Here is a 21,192-nt window from a genome sequence, read left to right as displayed (position 1 = left end):
ACCAAATACCATTCTCCCTCTCTAAACATCCTGTTGCTGCTGTGTGACAAAGGAAGCAGAAGACTCATCTTATTCCTTCTTATTCTTTTCTGCAGTGAAGTAGGATGAGAGCACAGTTTGGCCCCCATCTTAAACAGCATAGTAATAAATGGTTCATGTGCTACTTTACAGAGCTGAGTGCACAACTAAAGGATTTCACCAGCCTTGCTTCTGAACCTGTTGCTGAAGTGTTTGAACACTTGTGCCTCACTGGAAGTTATCCGCCCAGTGAGCTCCACGTACAATCCTTAACTTATTACTGGAGCTGGTTACAAGAAGCTGCTTATCAAAGCACATACAAACTGGATATCTAAATTGCTTAGCTCTGTCTCCTGGTGAGTAGCTTACCATCTGGTTTCTTCTGCAAGTACTCACAAATGGTTTATCAGAAGTCACTCTCTGTACGTTATCTAGTGTCTGACTAAAATCCATGGCTTCCACCAACACTTCTGCTTGCAAATCAACACAGTCAGAAATATTAACTAAAATGTCAGGAAAACAAAGTCAATCCCTCAAAAGTTCAAATGACTATTTGTCACAAGCATTTCACCTCTACTAATGAACTGCAAAAAATGAATGATAGAAAATGCAAAACTGTATTATGTTTAGCAGTTATCATTTTAATAAGGAAGAGATTAGCAATTTTTAATATCTCCAGTGCTTTGTTATATACAGTAGCACAATAACTGAATATTTTAATTGCTAATTATTTAGACCTCATTCAGTTCTCACTCAGGCAAAACTCCCATTGAGGGACTCTTGCCTGAGAAAAGAGCTACAGGATTTGTCCTACTGTAATTTGAAAAAACTTTATATATCATAAAAACTGTCAAGTTATAGTGAGACAAAAATCATTAAATCCTTAGCAATATTAAACTCCAGTGAAAGCCCCACCGACTCTTAATGCCAATGTTTTCATATTAACTAAAATAGATCATCACAGTTTGCCACTTGTAACTTACCTGGATAATTTATGCCCAGATACGCTGATGCTCTTAAAGAGGTCTAATAATGTTTTGTGTCATGTTACCATATCCCTGCTTCTCTCCTGTGGGAAATCTCAGTTCAACTGTGATAAGGAAATAGCATTTCCAAACGCTTACAATCAACACCTTCAGAAACCCAAAAACTGGCATTTGGTTTTACCTTTTGACTTCGGACTCCAAAAGGGTAAGAGCAGCTCTCAACACTTCTTTCTTATGCTGCTGTAGAGAAAAGAAATGCTTATGTTTAGCGATTTGCACACAGAACACCGTGAGTTTTCGTAACAGTCAAGTAGCTAGACGTTCAGTGGGGGAAGTGGGTGGAATGCTGTATATATATAAATATATAGCTATCTGAAGGAGGCAAAACAAAGTCCTACACATTCACATTTAGTACACAAGTGACAAACAAATAAGTTAAATGTACTAGTATCTGAAATGTCATGTTACATGCATCCTTTAGAGGGAAAAGTTACACAGCTGAGCACCAAATTAATAGGGAGCAATTTCTAAGACTCCATGATTCAAAAAAAACAACCCCAAACTTTTTTTTTTTTCCAGTAAGTGTAGTTTCATTCCTGTTAGAAATTAAAAACAAATGGGTGTCACAACCAAAATCTGTCAATTTACATGTGCCATTCAAATGCATTTGTGGAAAAAGTACTGTAACAGGTCAAAACTTTGAAGAGGTTCTTTTTCTTTTTTTAATGAAAAACTGTGTATAAAGTCTCCACATCTTTCAACTCTAAATGACTAAAGAATGACTAAATGTTCAGAAAACCTCTCTATAGGCTGCATTTTGAAAGAAAAAGGGAACGCGGACTTAGTACCATATACCTCTTGCTACCAAAATGTTCAAAACCGGCTGCCAAACAGCTGAGGAAAGAGTCTTTTGAAGTCTGAAAGCAAAATTTGGGCACTCCCTTCCACCAGTGCAGAATATGGTTTAGGGACCTGACTAGCACCATTTCCAATTCCCATTACAGGAGGTTCATTTAGATTACAGTGTCCACACCCAGCCCAGGCTTCGTGCTTCTTCACAGGAGCAGCGAGATGCCTTCATCTCTCTCAAGTGCTGACCTTACAGGTAGAACCTGTGTCCAAAGGTAATACCAGCTCAAGTATGGCAGGAATAGGTTAACTAAACCTACCGGTAGCCTTTAATGCTTCACTGGTGAGGGGTTTCCCAAGGCAAACACAAAGGCACTTTAATCACTGAGGTTACAGGTAAGAACAGAGTACGTAACAGGGAGGAACTGATCTCTGGAGCACCCTTATTTATTTAGAAAGAAAGGACGCAAAGTGTTCCTTTCTCAGATAAAGAAGATGTGACACCAGCAGGCTTTCAGGCTCGGTGTTTCCAAGCCTGACTTCCCTCCAGTTCCTGGCTACTACAGTGATGCTTCTCTTGCTTCCTCAGAGACATGCTCACAATTCCTTTCCAGATCTGCAGCCCTCCTCTTGTTTTCTGGGTGCTTTCAACCTCTGATGATCACAACCAAAGGATACCCCAGCTTCAGCATTTGTGGAAATTTCCCTATGGCAATCCCCCAGCCTACATGGGTCAGTCCTGGGCACATGCAGCACACTCTGTTTGATGGTGGCTTCCACTGCTTTCAGGGAAGTTTTGTTTTATTTGAACTAAGGCTGTGTGGCTCCAGCTTTCATAAGGTCTGCAGCTGCCTGAATAGAGATGCTGCACAGCAACCGTTAGCACTTTCCAACATTATACAACCATGGTCTGGAATAGTCTGTCAGTTCTGCGCAGACAATGAATAAAAGCAAAACAGAAGACCTAAAATATTGAGTAATGAGGATAGTTTTTTGACCTTTAAATGCTGTTAGATGTACTGCACAAGGATATGTTTGATTTAAGTGATACTATTAGGTACAAAACTGTGCTGTTTGCCTAACATCGAACTCATCTAACAACCTAACCACTCTGTACTTGCTGGTAAACTACGTGCTGCAGTAAGAGATGGCTCTGCTAAGTGAGCCCACCAAGCGAGAGTGGCACTGTGGAACCTGGAAGAGATGAAAGGTGCGGAAAAAGCATGGGAAAAACTGATCACAAGGTGAAAGAGAATATTTCCGTACCCACTGATCAGTCAGACCCGTGACAGTGCACAGCCATTACATCCTCAAGCTCTGCAAAGGATGAAATCCAAGTCAAACGTTTCAGTTCCAATCCTGTGGCCTACCGGCATGTGAAATTTTGGACACAGCCGTCCTTTTCAGTTGTGATTCTTGCCAGAAAGTGCAAGAGCCTCGGTAACTTTCACTGTTCTTTATTTGCACAATCATTATTTGATCTTTTCTAAACATTTGAATGCCTGAGTTTAATCAGTGGCAACATTTCTGCCACATAGTTTTTAGAACTGTTTTTATGTCTGATTTAAATTAATCACACTTTACACTTGAGATGGTCGTTTGCTGGACCAAGACAGCTACTGGAGCATACTATATCCAAAATTACAGGCCATTCATTTTGTTTTCAATTCCATCTTCCACGTTTACATTTAAAGGTTTCACCTGGATCAACACTTTCTTGATGATTCAAATCATAGCTTATCAAGTATTATACTCTGTTGTATGCATCCATATGACATGAATGAAGTGAAAAACTATGCACACAACTCAGGAATCCACTTTTCGTCCACCTGCAAGTAAACCCTCACATACTAAGCAAAGGTGAACACAGCATAGGCTCACAAAAGGCGTTCTGATCTCAAAGTCACAAATATATCACAGTCCTCAGAGAGGCTTGAGGTACATCATGGTAATTTCCTAGAAAAATGTGCTTTTAAGGATGAAGTAAATTAGGTACACTTATTAATTCTGCTTTTTTTAAATATCTAAGCAGAACAAGATCTACCACAAAAATAGAAATCTATAGCTTAAAAAAGTCCTAAATCAGACGCCTCTTCTGCTATGCCAATTGCTTATACAGTAATGACAGCATACTGTACCGCCGTTCAAATGCAAACAAGAAAGAACTATACATACTTGTTCATTTCCTTATGTTAATGCCTTATAAGCTCCACGGCCTTTTGACATTTGCTACTAATGAAAAAAATGCTATTCAGCGAACTATCATCAGATGAAGTGAAACCGAGAAAAATACATTCCCTTCAAGAATATGTAAAGAACATGTAAATTTTATTTACGTTTTTTCTCAGGGTTATCAAGCTTTCATGGTGAGCGTAAAAAATATTATAGGATGGTAGCTGTGAGGATCTTCTCTTTTTAAGACTCTGTGTTTAAAGAACAAAATTCAAAGAGTATGATAAATTCTATCAGCGTCACTCCGGTTCGATTCCTTCCAAAAGCAGCCATGATACACACAAACTAAACTCTGGTAGCAGGTGGATGAAAGGAATCGCTGTTGATTATTACTAAGACTATAGGAGCTGAAAGGATTTCAGACAATGATTCGCTGTGGGACTACCATCTAATCTCTTGGTCTCTTTTGAGACTCAGTCAACCTGGCATGAACATTGGGTAAAGAAGGTCCTTAGCAAAATGGACAATGCATCACAGCAACTCTCTTCGTAAAAACAAACAACCCAAACTTGTGTGTGAATTCAATGCTTATGGAGAAGTCTAATCTGGCAGGGTTAGAGCCTGAAGTCCTCTCATTTCCAGGACAGTACATCTAGCATCAGAACGGATCGACTCACGCAGGCTCATCACCCACCCCTCAGCCTCAAACAGAGGGACCATGTTGAGTGGTCAGGTTTTGTGGCCGGCTCAACATCTTTCCTTGGACTTACAACCACAGATTAATTCCTATTGACTGTAGCAATATTTTTGTGATACGGATCTTGGTCCACTAAGAACCAGAGTTTGTTGTTTCAAGAGACAAACTTTGTCTGGTGGGAAAAGGGGAATAAATAAAATGACTAGCATTCTACTTCACAATAAAGACAGATTCTGGAGAATTTCTGAAGGCAACTGCCTAGCGCAGACCTCAACCTGTCCTGCAAATATAAGATAATGAACTGGATGTGAACTGGCTCTTTTGCAGAAAAGGAAGCTTTGTACACATGCACTTCTAAATTCCATTTGAAAAGTACTACCTGCCCATATTTATCTCACATGGAAGAGCAGCTCCAGTGCCTAAAAGGGATACAAGGAACCTGAAAAGGGGCTTTGGACAAGGGCCTGGAGGGACAGGACAAGGGGGAATGGCTTTAACCTGCCCGAGGGGAGATTGAGATGAGCTCTTAGGCAGAAGTTCTTCCCTGTGAGGGTGCTGAGGCACTGGTACAGGGTGCCCAGAGAAGTTGTGGCTGCCCCATCCCTGGTAGTGTTCAAGGCCAGGTTGGACACCGGGGCTTGGAGCAACCTGGTCTAGTGGAAGGTGACCCTGCCTGTGGCAGCGGTTGGAACTGGATGAGCTTTAAGGTCCTTTCCAACCCAAACCATTCCATGATTCTAAGCAAATGGTATTTTTAATATTAGAAGTAGTAGTAACTAGCCTGAGTATTTCTTCAGAAGGAAATACCAATGAAGACAGAGAATTAAAACATGCCATGGTAACAGATGAAGACTTCAACTGTCAACAAAATCAGGCTATTAATTCTCACATAAACAGTCTTTTTAAATCTTTAATTTTTAATATACAGTCCAAAGATCACTCTCACATTTCAGCAGCTTTTGTCTTTTAATGCCAATCATTTCAACTGACTTTTCTCACTACCCTGTGCTTTCATTCCCCTTTGGAAAAGGTGAGTGAAAATATCAAGTGATATCTTACTCTGCCAAGACCAAAGGAGCAGTTCAAATGCTGAAAAAAATTAGGCAATGACTTTGCTTAAGCCAGGGAGGAAATGTGATTGGCAGCGGGGTGGATCATTGCCTGCCAGGGGAGGGAAAAAACAAAACCCAAACCCAAATCTCTTCTCTGTTTCAAGTCTAGACTACGTAAACAACAACCAAAAATTACTGGATAGAAAACACAGAATTATTTTGCTGCTCGTCCATGTTCTTTACTCAAGAGACAGCTTCTAAGATGCAAGGGGAAACTATTGGCCTGTTCATTGCCACTGAAAGCAAGGATGCCCTGGCTGATCTACTTGGGAGTAAACTATCAACAGCCGCAGGATGCAGTCTCACAATGGATGGATCTGAATGTGCCTAGGAGAGTAGCTCACACTGCGGCTGGCCTCTCTGTACCTCCTCAAATGACAAAAAAGATTTCAGACTTTACAGCCGTGAGCTTACAACCTTTCATCAGACTGCAACTCACACAACAAGAAAACAGATACACGGCCTCTCTGTTTACCCGAGTTCTTTTTCTTTCAAATGGCTGTTCTATTTCTGAAACAGAACAAGGCTGAAACTTCCCTTTGACTGAGATGAAGCAAATGTCACCTCGGAACAAAGACAGACTCCTCTATCCCTGGTCAGTGGCATCACAAAGTATGAATCAAAGGTGGTGCTTTTGTCCAAAAAATCATTATCACCTTCAAGATTTAATTCCCTCAAAGCACCAGAGACTCGTCTGGGGGAATGCAGAAGGCAAGCGAGAGTTGACAGTTCTCCATTCTCACTAGAGACTATGTCCCTACAGGTTTTGCTTCCTGTACAACACTTAACTCCTTAATGCCTTTCCTCTCATGATCTTTTCCCTGGCAGAAACTTCTCCGAATTTAAAAATCAGAACATGAGCCAAGTAAATAAAAATAAATAAGTAAAGCTCCCTGTCTATAAAAAACACACAGACTAACCTGCTTAATTATTAACAAGTAAACACAACAAATTCTGAATTATTTACTTAATCATTTTCAGCTACAAACCTCAGACTTTTAGAGCATGAAATACATGCTTTATTTTAGGACACAAACCAGATATTTTATAAGGCTGTGGACTTTTTTTTGGTTTTTTGGAGATGGGGCTGTTTTGAAGAATGTACATTTCTTATTAACCCCAAAATACCTTCCTCTCCCTGAGCCCTGGTAGAATTTTAAATACAGAAATAAAAGGGTTAGTATAAAGATCCTGTATTCACATATTCACTACTGAATGAGCCGGCTGTTTCTGACTTGCGACTGAGAGAAAATGAGATTCCTGTGAGGCACAGGCACCTTCTCCTGTTTCTGCACATCTGCTAGGAAGATGCTAGATTCAGAGGGAGAACCTGGGGAAGGCTCCAGATAGAAATTCTACAGCGAAGGATAAAACAATCCCAGGTACAATCCCATTTTCTTTATTGAATAGAGCTACCCTGCTGAAGTAAACCTTGCCTGTGCTGCAAATAGAACAGTCATTGCACCAGTCCCTGATGATCCATCGAGATGCTCGTCTAGGCCTGACCTCCAGCTGAGTCCATCTTTACATTCTCCCTCCTTCTGACACATGATTCTGCCTAACCCAGTGCTGATGTGACGCAGCTTTCCCCACTGATGTGCTGAAATCAAGGGAAGGTCCTTGCTGGATAAAAAACAGTGGCATTTTTATAGTGCTGAAGTTAGCACATCACCTTTCTAACATAAAAGCACGTAACCTTTTAACACAAGTATCCAGCATTCAGTAGTGTAAAACAATGCCATCTCGTCCTCAGTAACCTCAGGCCAGCATACAGTCATTACCGTGCAGGAAAAAGTTACATCAGCAGCAGCAGCACAGCAGAAATGTCACTGTGAATCTCAGGCGATTTTTCTTAACTACCTTTTCTTTGGAAATGATTCTATCATATTGCTTTTGAAGCACTGGATTAATAAGGACACATATGCTGAAGTTGTGCACATGAGACATGCCACTAAAAACCTATTCTAAAGTTCTGCACACAAGCAGAAGTCTCCAGAAGAGCATTACGGTAATATTTAACAAGGTATTCATATACTGCTATTCCCTCATCATTGCTACAAAGGCACACAAATCTGGCATCTGATAATATAATTATTAATCTACTTTTAAATACTATAATGGTCCAACATAATTTGGGTTTTTTTCTTGGGTTTAGATCTTAGCAATTTTGCCAATATTTATGTACTATACCCTTTTTTTGCCTACAGAAGCCTTCCGAAGTTGCAACTGGAGAAATGAGACAGTTAATCATAGAGCTGGCTTAGCCTCTAATATAGGTGGCCTACTTACATTAGCAACATTTTATTAGCACATTATGCTGTATATTTAATATTTAGTACACTGTGTGAAAATGGTTTACTGTGTACTGCTCACACAAATGACTTACAAATTCTGTTTGACACATAACAGAACAGTGTATAAGTAATAGATGTATTTCTAAGTATACCTAATGCTATGGAAAATAAAGAGGAATTGAAGACATGTAGAGAAAACCCTAAAATGTATCTGTTGATGCAGTTAAAGGCTGGCTTATAAATACACTGGTTAAGCAAAGATGCGGAATTAGGGATAATGCCTATCCCTCTTTTCACTTTTGATTTCACATCTTCCTCTGGAAGCCTCAGCACACATCCAGCTGAAGGAAAGGGTGGCTTTCTTAATTGCTGAAGTCTCACAGTGGAGACAACTGCAATAAAGCACACAGCCAATCTTCCCCAACCCTTTTGTATTTTACCAGACCCAAAAGACAAAGTAAGATGTTTCTTTGAGTTTACGGATGTTTTCAGGACACTTTTCACAAGGCAGGTAAGTTGGCCATGTACCCATGCATTGTGCAGCCTTCCCAGCATGTACAAACACAGTGCTAGCTGGAAGCCCCAGGGAAGGATGCCCAGTGCATATGCGCAGCAGGTGGTACCAAAGGAGAATAACTCAGTCAAATCAGATCCAAGTATTGCTGGAAGAGCTGGAAAGCAGTTCTGGGCAGGGATCCTGCATACCTAGCTATAGCTATAGCCATTTTGGTGCACTGATGTTCAGAAATTACCACTGGAATGGAGATTTTTGACTTTAGTCCTTAGTCATGAAGAAAATTGTATTATTTTTCATCCTACTCCTAGTTACAAGGTGACCCAAACCTGCACCAGCAGCCATCTGTAAGGGCCAAGTAAAAGAAAAACCTTCAGCCTCACCTGAATAAGGCCTATATGAAATGGCCTGTAAGTAGTCATGGTGCAATTCTTACTCCTTTGGAAGGGGCAAAGGAAGGGATTTTGTCTATTTGCATCCTTCCTAACTTACACATTATTTCAGCCACTTTAGATACAGGTGGCTCTTTTTATCACATACCCCTGAAACAAGCAGTATAGTAACTTTTTTTTTGGGGGGGGGGGGGGGCGGTGGGGGTGGAATTTGGAGGAGGTTTCTTCTTTAACCCCAACTCTAGCTCTTGATCAAGTGAAACATTGACATCCAACAGAAATATGTTCTTCTGAGGTCATCTGCCAGGTGAATGTATCAGCATGAAGGAGGGATGATGGCATCCCAGGACAAGTTGCTTCCAGTTGCCTCTGAAGCTCACGATACCCCAGTTAAGAAGGAAAAGTCCATCAAAAGGCAAGAAATCTTGTTTGTAAACCATATGTTTTCTTATATATATATATATATACACATATATATTTCTTCTGCTGAGTAATTTGTCAATATATCTATAAATCCGTTAATAATGACATAGTTTAGACAGATGCTAAGACTTCTTTTAATACCAAACCTCTTTTCTGAAAAAATATATCACAGCACAAGCATTTATTTTTTTTTTTCTGCTGGTGAAGTATTTTCAGTATTATTACAAAGGACCCTCACTGTTTATCACAATCCCTGACAAAATACCAGTTCCAAAGCTTTTCTCAGCATCTTCAGTTGCTATTTGTCAAGTAACATTCAAGAACATTTTCATTGTGAAAGAAAACAAAAAACAAAACAAAATTGAGCCTATTTCACATTCTTTTTCTTCTTGTACTTCACTGAGTTTCTCAAAATTATTCTGATACATGTACAACGCTTACATGGCGTACCCTAAACTGCCTCACAATAGAGAAACGCAGTTCACGTTTCCTCTAGGAAAAAACCCACAAAACAAAACAATCGACAGAATCTCTTAGAAAATGCCTCTTTCCCCAGTTACATTCAGTGGGTAACATTAAATATTCAATAGCTGCCACTTTGCAATGACTTCTGGACACAAAACAGTTCCTTCACGCTGCATTAGGTTCCTCTAGTCTAAATATAAGGAGAATTAGAAGAAAAGTACACACCTGAAATAGTGTTAAATATGACACCCAAAATACATCTGCAAACCTCACATCACTTTTTCCCTTATTTTATCCTATCATTTCTATCATTCATTACAGATACAGTATTATTTTCTGTAATGATTAATATGTGAAAATCGGTACATAGAAAACAAATAACAAGAATGGGTCTAATTAAAAATTAAGATTATTACCAAAATAACTATTAATGAAGAAGACCGAGATACACAGATCGGTAGCATATTTTTAGTTCTAACATTCATCCTGCTTTGAGGACAGTTGATTTAGTAAAAACCTCTGTTGAGATACAGCAATATATAGTATTTGGATTAGAACCATGTCAGGAGCTACACTGCAAGCAGGCAGATCTCCCCATTACAAGAATGCCTCATATTTTATAGAACAAATACAAACTTTGCACAGATTAAGATCTGAAGGAAACAATCCAAAAGGGACTCTATGTTTTTAGCTGAAAATTAACCAGCAAAAGTGAAGGGATAGCTGTGGATCAAACTAACCTTTGGTGCAATCAATGAGGTTCAAGAATGAATTTAACTTGCTGCTTATTACACGGTAGAGTTTTTACAATAAGAATGCTTCAGGACAAATACTTTACATAGTAAAAATCTGTTTCTTGAGGTGATACCCCTCAAAACATGTGAGCCACTTGACATACTTTTAATATGCCCTACATATACATTTTCCTCAAACTTGCACAAAATTACCTCCACTTTTCTTAAACTTAACACACATCGAGGCATTATCCAGGTTTTTGCCCTCCTATGTTAAATGAGACTGAACAAAGATTATGAGGCATACTGTGCAATACAAAACTAAGTTTTCAGGTAATACATGACACTGCAGCAGGGTTTAGAGATCTCAGTGAGATCAGTGTATTGGGCACTGCAGCAACACAGACTGGGAGACAGTCATCAATAGAAAAAGCTTCTCAGACAAGCCAGCCAAAGATGAAAGAGCAGGAGCTACTTTTTCAGATGAGCTGGGACATATAGATTGGGGTTACTCAGGAAATCTGTGACTGAGTAATGAACTTTTATCTGGGGTTACACTCCACTGCTTTAACAACAAAGCCTTCCTTCCTCTTTCTTAACTAATATAAAGCCCACTCCAAAAATGCCAGTATCACATCTGCCCCCTTAACTTCGCAATTCCAGTCATGCTACTTTTTAGTTGCATAACTCTAGCATCAAGGATCTCAAAGCGCTTTAAAGTAAAACCAAACAGAACTAGATCATCCACACTTTGCAAGCAACAAAATAAAAACATAAAGGCATTAACAATGAAGGCACCTCACCTAAACTTGGCCATCTAAAAGACCCTGTTGCCTAGACAGCTCCTTTTACCACTGGAACAAAGTTGGCATCTTGAGAAGGTGATTCCTTCTCTTCTTGGATACGTGGCTAAGTCAATTGCCAGAGAAGGTTCTTGCTTTCTTCTGCCATTCCATCTAGACAGAATACCCAGACTACATGCCTAATGTTTAGAGGAGTGAGCTCTATATATGTATTGTATCACAAAGTAAATCTCTGTTTCTTTGCCATCTATTCTAACAGGCAAAACAGTGACTGGCCAGGGTCTGTACGTGCTGAGTAGTCAGCACACATGCCAGGAAAGGTAGAAGCACGCTGCTAGATGTATTAGTGCACTGATAAATGAAACAAACATAACTCATTGCTGCTTCTTAGTTGAGATACATCAATATATAGTATTTGGGTTGAAACCATGCTGGGAGCTGCACTGCAAGCATCCAGGTAGTCTAACAGTTGACCTGAGCTACTGGAAGGCTAAACAAATGGCCGTAAGTTGCTAGGTCTGGCTGAGATTTGTGCTGCTTTTAGCCCGGACTGGGAGCCCAACAGAGATAAAGGTGTTGTCACTATATATATATATATATATAGTTATAAATAAAGCTCACATCACAATGAGATTTTTTCCAAGTAAGGTGATAGAAGTCTACTATCAGACTTTGATCACAACTCCTACTATTCAGAAAAGGAGATACCTCTGAATCCCAGTGAAAATGAATCTGACTGTGGCTGAAATACCTTTTAAAAACAGGAGGGTTTGTATCATTTTCTGTCTCAACCCAGAGATCAGATTTAGGTATCCAAAAATGCTTGATTTTTCTATGCATATTTGCACATATCAGACAAATCTGGCACTATACTACATGATAGGATCTTGAAGTGCTGAAGTAGCTGTGAAGTGGTATTTCAAATAGCTCTTCCAAACTGAAAACTGGTTAACACAAAATTAAAGTGATGCTTCTTGCACAGTTAAAACAGACAACAGGAACGAAAGATACATTGGCTTGTCTCTCCCACAAAAGAATAGCTTAGACTAACACCTTCCATTCTATGCATAGAAAGTTAAGTAATGCATCTTAGTGTGTTTGCCAAATAAAACCTTGGAAGTTCACTAAAGAAATCACAGGATACCAGTGGCGTTACATGAAAGAATACCAGCACTTCCACTCAATCACCTTCCAAGACCAAGGGAACAAGGAAGCTGCCGTACCTCAAGAATCAGATTTTGCAGTTTTAAGCTTCTCCTCTTCCTTCAGTTACTGGCAAAAAATTACCCATTAGGTAAGTGTAAAAGAGTCTTGCTTTAAAACAAAGCACTACTGTGTAGCGAACTAACCTGAACCGCACATGCTTATCACAAGCCCAGCAGTTAACACTGAGCCAACAGCTAGAAACACCGCTACCACGCTCATGCTTCCCACTTCGGGCAAATCACCCTGTTTGGAACAAAAGTAACATGCTAACAGTTCCCCAACAACTATATGTATCACTATTATAACTGGTTGGCTGTTACCAGCAGAGAAGAGCCGATACTCAAGAAAGTAGCTGAAGCCCAGCTCTCACTGTTCCAGGACAGAGGGGAGAGAAGCAAGAGGGATGCCAAGGAGCACTACTCCAACCACAGATGCTGCCACAAGGAAGCTAAACAGCAGCGAACAGTTGATCAGCATATTTATCAAAGAGCAGAGGGATCTTCCAGGGCGCTAGTAGTGGAATGGCCTCTCCTTGGAATAGATTTGTGTCACCGATCTTACCACCTTCTTCCATACATGCACTATTTATTGATTTGACCCGCCTGTTCCAAAAAGAACCATGTTCAACAAGACCTGTCAAAAAAACACAGCGGCCTTGACTCTTTCCCCAGGTAAGAACATGAGAAAACACATGGAAAAGCTCTCAGTTAACTCAGTGCTGAGTATATCCATACGCTAATAATGATAACACTAATGATAATGCTAATAATTCCTGTTGCCGATACTAACCGGCTAATAACACTTTTGGACAATGTTTGCAAGGGCATGAAAGCAACCTGAATACTTTGCCACGATTAATATCTTCACATCCATCTACGACCGTTAACTTTCCAAACCAGAGTAACCAACATTCTGCATAGGAATTAGACTGATTTGTTAATGTTTATTTTTATGGGGAGGAAGAAGAATATCTTAACTCTGAACTTTCCACTTCTGCTAATGATTAAAAAGTTATTTAAATATTAACTTTATTAAATTAATAATTTATATGACACTCCTAAAATTTACTTACAACCCATACTAGCCGAATTTGTTTATTGTTTTGGGGCAGGTGGATGGAATGGGTGAAGTATTCAGAACAAAACAGTTTCCAACAGAAGGCTATAGACCATGTTCTATTTATTCGAGAATTACATCTATTATTTAGTGTGGAGCAAATATGTTCAGAGGCTAAATGGTCTCTTTCAAATGACACAGGGATTTTTTTTCCCCTTCCTTTTATTTAGTACAACATGCCCCTGATATACCCAAATAGCTCTATTTAAAAGGCAGTCTTTATTAGGTAATTTTTAAAATGGGAATTACGGTATGTACTAGCAAAAATTGCTTGGCTGTTTACTTACTGGTTCTTTACAGAGGCCAATTATTTTACCAACAGACAAGATGAAATCTGTTACCCAAAAAAATGGGACTCATATGTTAAATTCCATTTCGAGCAGAGAGTTAATTTGTTTCTAGGTCTGGTCACCTAAAAAAACAGGGACAATAAATTGAAGGTTGGATCATACTTCTTAGACAATAACAACTGGTGCCCTGAACACTTTCCATCACAAATCCCACTGGCACGATTCCCACTTTACAAGTGAGGAAAACCTATCAGAAAAAGGAGTCGGGATGAGATAGAGAAGAGAAGAAAATAGAAGACTTCCTACCTTCCAGTCTTGTGCTTAGGTGATTATGTTACTGTTTCTGTACCAGACACATTACATCACCTCATTTTTTGAAGAGAAAAAATCCTGCATTTCTAACATCTCTCTTGCACATCCACCCGTGCATCCCTATCTGCGTAATCCCCTATCGTGACTAAACAAATCTAGCAAATAGGTACCGTGGCCATTCAAATCTGAAAGCGAGTGTGAAATTTCAGCGCTCACAATACCAAGTTTATCTGTGTAAGCCCTTTAAAACACTGGGTATTTCTGTTCAGTAGAGCCCCTCCAATGCAGACATAACCCTCCCCGTGATACCACAGGCAGCGCTTTCCAGTTACGAGTTAAACAAAGTCCAGAGTTAACAGCAGGATGCTGTTGAGAAAAAAAAGCTTAACTTCAGAACATGTTCAGACTGCCACTGCCCAAAAATCTGAGTAATGTTCCAGATATGTTAATCTGTTACACAAGATTGTCTTTAATACGAATATTTTTTTAAGGAGCACTGAGGGTGGTGTTGGGGGCTGGATGAAGGCAGGTGGCCAAAGTTATTACTGAATTGGAGAGGATTATTTTAATTATTATTGGACTATTAACCCTCTGCATGGACCTATTTAGCCCGTTTCACTGTGTTTACGAGTATTACGATTTATAACCATTGCACTTGAAATTACTGGTGACCACTGAGCATTTGGGAATAAAAATAGATATGATTAGATGTGCAAAGCTCATTTGAATGCAGTTTTACGCACAGACTGGGTTTCTGTCCACTAAAAAATAGCCTTTAATAATAAGATCTCAAGGAAAACACAGTGAGAAATGATATTTTATGTATGTGATCTGTGTATTCTAGATACACCTCATAATGAACGTGACCAAATACTGAACACGAACTGAAGAACAAACCTTTTGTGTTGATGCAAAATTTGAGTGGCAGGAAAAAAACATAACAGAAGATAAGGGTTTTCATTCACAATGCAATGTAAATTAAAAAACCATGGATACAAAAGACTAGAAACAAGAAAGGTAATATAACAAACTTACATTTCACCCTCCGTCATTACAAGGATCAAAACAGGGGCATACATCTTCATTCTAGTCAGATGGCCACTACAATAATAAATTATAGTAGCTCATAGGAATAAACAAAAATATCAAGAACTCAGTTATGTTTCAAACTTAAACAATGCAAACCAGAACAAAAAAAGAAACAAATCATAAAGTTTATGGGTTGGGGTTCTTTTGCTTTGGTGTTTTTTTTTAAACAAGGGGCAAAGTATGCATGGAAGTGAGGTAGGTGTATCTCTATTTATGTGATTGCTTTGCCTTTAACTTCACCGGAAGAGCATGAAGCTCAGAGACTTCCCTTACCAAGCCTATTTTCAATCTAAATAGGTCTTGACAGTACTGTAGCTGTGAAGCCAAAAAAAAAAAAGAGGCCAAATTTTATGTGGTCATGCTAGTGTGGTGGAAAAGCTTTTGTGAGGATTTGATGTTGTAACTGCATTTGTACATCTGGCCCCTCACAGACCTTCGAAGACTTAGACATCTATAGATACTTACATGGATTATTAAATGGCCTGCTAGTAAAAGAGGTGGATTCAGGACACTGCCACATTTGAATCTGGTATCTGCGACTGGACTCTGACATTCCATTTGGATACTTACAGCATTAATGTTATTGTATGCTGTAGACCTATATTAACAAGTTTGATGTAACAGATGGGAGCTTCTTCAGAAAAATGTAAACAGCTGATCTGAGAGCCAGCACTTTCTATAGACAGACTTTACAGTGAAATATAGCACTCCACTGTTTATTCCAAACACATCCCGGCTCTGTAAGTAGACCACTTTATACACTGCAGAGATACAGTAAATGTAAAAGAAACACACCTCAAAAATGTCTCTTCCCACTTGCACTAATTTTAAGTAGAACATTCTCCCTCAAATTCTCTGCCCCTGACCCATCAGAAAATAGAAGTATAGAAAAATATTGCCCTCTATAAGCCAGGGCAGATAATATGAATGGAATCTCCCTGAGCCTTCTTGCGGGGCTCCTCATTGTGCATTCTCAACATCACCACACGTCTGAATTTTGCTAATTTAAATATTATGTTCATTTCAATGTTATCTATTACACTAGACCTTACTGATTGTAATGTGAGGAGTTTTCTAAACACAGACTTACAAACCTGCTCCTTAATAAAAATAAACAAACTACTTCATAAACACAAGAAGCACAAAAAAATCAATGTTGAAGGGTTTTTTGGAAACGGGGTTTTAACTGTTCTTCTTGGATTACCCTCTTTGGTCTTGAGTTGCATGCTTGCTCTTGCACATACATTTTAAGGGCATGTTAGTAATATAGATGGCTACAAATACAGGACCGTCTAGTTTCTCATTTTTCACATTATATATTTGCCTTAGCACAGCTGAAATTAATAACAATAGGCACATCTGACTGCAGTGGCTTCTCATATGATTCCTGAGATTTCAGTAATAAAAGACACTGAAAGTTCAGTGCTCTGGAACGATGACTCTAATTACTGTGGTGTTTACTGCAGGAAATTACCTACTGGACAACCCTGCCCAGAATCCTCAGCAGGAAATGGGACAGATTTCTGTCTGTGGAGAGAAACAGCCAGCCTAGTGCATCGCTAACAGCAGTGCTTGAAAACTGTCCTTGGTTACACAGGATGAAACTGCAGCTTCTACATGAATGCAATATGCAGAAGATTCCCAGAACTGTGTCTGAACATGGGTTGGGGTTTTTTCCCCTTGGAGAGTAAAGAAAATCAAACTGTTTAGGGTGGCACTCCCAAGCAGTGGATGGTATTATCCTAGCTAACTTTGTTAAAGAAATAAACAGCAAGAAAAAAGATCCCTGTTCACAACAGGCAGTGAAAGCAGAGCAGAGCCGCTGGATGGGAACTGCATAAATGAAGCACTGAATCTCCACAGTCAGAATACAACCTGCATACCCTTTTATTCTGATGCTCTCCTCCTATGAGTCCATAACATGCTTTTATAATATGGCTAGTATACACCAGAGAAGAAATATCCACATTTATTTTGCATCTGACAGTGTAAACACCATTAGAAGTGGTTCTGGTATGACAACCCTTATTCTGCACTTCTCTGTTTCTAACTTCCTTCATCAATGCTCACTCTTATCCACTTAGCACTTCATTTTATTGTCTCAGGGCCAGATTTTCAGTACTTTCTGTTCATCTCCAGCTCTCGCTGCAGCTTTGTATGACAACCAAACTGACTCCCCTGCTGTCATTTGGGATACTTCTAACATTAACTGGGCAAAGTCCACATTCTGTTACTTCAAATATTTCTCCAATATCGATTCACTCTGTGCTTTAGAGATCTCCAGACTTTAGTTTACATTCTTTAAGATTTGATTTTTGCCCCAAGTCCAGTATTTTTGCAATATAACCTTTATATAAAACAAATGTTCCAGTACATGCAGAAGATTAAAGGAATGAAGGAGGTACTCAGCTGTCCTTTAATTTCTACATGTGTTTAATGTTATCTTGCAGAAATGCACCCATTTTCATTTTGTGTCTAATCTACAAGCTATGATGGATGATTGTGCAAAAAGCCAGAATGTTTAAAGAAACAAAATGGAGCCAGGAACAAGCATGGGATGTTCAATGGCACAATCCACTGGATAACGGACAATGCTGGCTTACTCTCCGATACTCAGTACCTCTGACTTAATATCTATCACATCCAGAGGATTAAAACTCAGAGGCAATCAGGTTGATGGTTTTTGTTTGGCCTCTTACTTAGAAAGCAGATAGACATTTCCAATCTGGGTTCAGCTACCAAAGTCTTCTTGTAGTTGTGGGAGTGGAGATGAAAGCAGACTGTTTCAATTAGGCTGGCTATAGAGACGATCTGGAGCTGTGAATTAATTGATTTGAAGACCAAGAGGGACAGCTCCTGCATAATAGAGGCCATGGAATTTCACTCTGTAATTACAGTTAAGTTCAGCTCCAAATCCAATAAAAATCAAAGGTGACCATGTCAGGCCCATCTCTAATCAAAACTGGCTCTTTTCCCCACCACCAAATGCAAAATATTCCATGTTTCTTTCTGTTTCTAAAAGCCATCAGGGCTTAAAATGAACCTGTGTGAGAGATCTTTATACCTACACAGACAGGAACAGATTTCCCACTGCTGCATGAAAAGACTGTAACAATGAAAGTATTGGGAAGGGAAGTGGCAGGGGGAAGGAAAGCCCTTCTGGCAGTATCCACAGAACATCAACTAGGGGAGGTGGAGTCCTGCTGGGTCTAACCAACTGCTCAGATCCTCCAGAACATTTCACTGGCCCCCAGCTTTACACTGCACATCTCAGAACGTGGTGAAAGGGCTCCTACATACATCTATCTTAAAAGACACAAAACTCTTGAGCACACATCCAAAGCAGATCAATTGCCTTTGCAATATTCTCAGAACAAAATGTTCCACCAGCAGATCCGATAAGAAGAGCCAAAAAATGGAAAACACTTGCTACCAATTTATTGCAGTCACCCATAAACTATTACTAGAACATTATGTATTGGGGTTCAAGCCAGAAAGCTATTAAAGCGGACTGCACTAAAGTCTTTCCACTATGCTACTAAAGCATTAATAAGTCCTTAGAGAACTGTGTTTATGTTGAAAGAATCATCTTATAATCAAATTCTCACACACACACAAAAGGCAGCTCTTTTTAGAACCACGGTGAGCCTTTGCTTTCTCCCCCATGTTGGCTGATGTGTCCAAAAATACCATCATTTTCTATGTTTCTGTCTGGTCCAAACCCTGACATCCATACTTTGTGTTCCAAGCTGGCCAAAATTCAAGATAAATGGTGCTAATTGACAGTGTTAATGGGTGCAGGATGTACCACATCCTTTCCCCTGTTGTCTCTGCCTAAGTGTGTTTCTCACTCCTTACAGTCACTCTTTGTGCAAGAAGAAAAAGAGTTAAAAGATAACGCTAAAAGGGCATCACAACTTTTGATTTATTTTTTTTACGTAGATACTTATATGATAAACATCCAGTGGTATTTTCCATTTAAGAGACAACACTGATACCCAGCAGGAGGATGGTTAGCCCAATGATTTCCTGGTTTTACCTCAAGAACTGTGGTTTTCCTTTGAAAAGGTGTCTGCTTTCTTTTCCTCTGATAGCACACAGGCGCAAAACATGTAACAGAGCAGGCTAAGTGGAATGATGGCAGTTCCTGTATCCCTGGAAGCTCCTTAAAATGGAAAGTGTGGAGATGAAATTAACCAGGCCATCAATCCAGAAAGACTTCAGGTTCTACCTGAATTAAGTATGAAAAAGACCTGAAATTCCAAGAAGGGAAGCCAAGTCCCAAAAGTATAAATTTATTCATATCATTCTAAGCAACTAGTTCAGTCAAGAGCTGAAAATTGTGGTCATTATTACTACCAGTATCATCACCCCCACCACCAGATAACCACTCCACTTACATCCCCACTCAGAGTCCTCGAGAGTGCAGGCCAGGGGAACAGTATTACCTTACAACAAGTTTATGATAACATAACATTTGGCTCTGCAATCCCTGGAATACCCTTCCAGTTTGAGAGATGACTGGGAAAGCACTCCTGGCTGCCAACTGACCTATAGGGTCTTCTCACTGGGAAGGAAAAAGTTAAACTTCCTTGCAAACAGGGAGAATCTTCAGGAATAAAATACCATCATAGTGGCTGTAACTACCAACTTTGCTATTTTGTGAATGTGTTGAACTAATGTCATTAAATCTGATCAGACAGTATTGATATACTTGAATCCAAATAGTCTGAGTTGAAGAAATGCCACGAGTTTGCAGCTTTCTGTCATGTCAATGGAAATTGCAGAAAGTTAGAATCTTCCCTTGACTTAGGTCTTTAGTACAGACAGAGGAAAAACAATGATAGCGGGTCAAATGTATCCCTTAAGTAACTTCACTGGATCCCACTGTGTTTTTTATCTCTTGATTAATGACTGTGGGATATATTGCTTGCTCAGGCAGCACATTTACGTGTGGAGCTTTTCTACTTGTTTGTGTAATTAGTTACATTCCAATCAAACTCCTCACAAAAATAATAAGAAATCATCTCTACCTGCACTCGTGAACAGGACACCAGAGAGTGATTTTGCAGTAGATAAAAAGACCGCATCTACAACTAAATCTCTCCCTATGGTTTCCTCTTTACAGCAGGATTCAGGCTCTGCTGTCATCATAAGAGTCAATGAAATCTTCACCTCAAGAGGTTCTTTTTGATTCTTCAAAGAATACAAAGACACGTAGGGGCATAACAACGTGCCAGCAAGCTGTTTTGAGCAAGACTATGTCAGGAATGAAGATACTTAAGCACAAAAAACAACACCCCAAAAAACCTTGCAAGTGTTCAGGTCTCCAAAGGAGATTTCATCCAGAACCTCTGCAGCAACTGAGTTACTGCACCTTCTGCTCCAGCTCCATTAGTCCATGCACTTGCAAAGAAGTTGTCTGCTGCTTCACTGAAAGCTTTACATTAAGACAGAACTCTTGTGCCCAGGAGAAATGTCCTAGATGTTTTCTATGCTTAAAAGGCAAGATGTGCCTAATACGATTTTTCTGTAAAGGGCAACTGAAGTATGGTATTAATAAAAAATAAACGATGTTAACTTATGTTAAATCTTTCTCTCTTCTCCAAAAATACACAACCGAAAAAAACCCTACCCATCAGTACCAATGCACAAGCAAGTCCTCTCCATCTGCCAAATATGTAGGTCATTTCAATGAGTGACAGAGACAAAGAGGCCTG

General features: G+C 39.4%; 1 protein-coding gene across 13 annotated transcripts in view; it reads right to left on the bottom strand.

Annotated features, from left to right (window-relative positions):
• The window catches only part of ZBTB20 (zinc finger and BTB domain containing 20), a 481,207-nt gene that overhangs the window by 420,047 nt on the left and 39,968 nt on the right, over positions 1 to 21,192 (bottom strand). For 10 of the 13 annotated variants that reach the window (XR_009961441.1, XM_062602027.1, XM_062602023.1 and 7 more), the window contains one exon: positions 1,186 to 1,244. The exons of 1 other annotated variant lie outside the window; for it this stretch is intronic. The gene's annotated coding sequence lies outside the window, so the exon portion shown is untranslated. 2 more of the 13 variants (XM_062602030.1, XM_062602034.1) reach the window with 2 other exon arrangements.

Source organism: Pezoporus occidentalis, unplaced genomic scaffold (genome assembly GCF_034315485.1).
Source record: "Pezoporus occidentalis ecotype Australia unplaced genomic scaffold, CSIRO_AGI_Poc_V1 ctg74, whole genome shotgun sequence".
In the NCBI taxonomy this organism is placed as follows: Eukaryota; Metazoa; Chordata; class Aves; order Psittaciformes; family Psittacidae; genus Pezoporus; species Pezoporus occidentalis.
The sequence above is the reverse complement of the archived record's forward strand: the minus strand, read 5'-3'. Positions and strand labels throughout refer to the sequence as shown.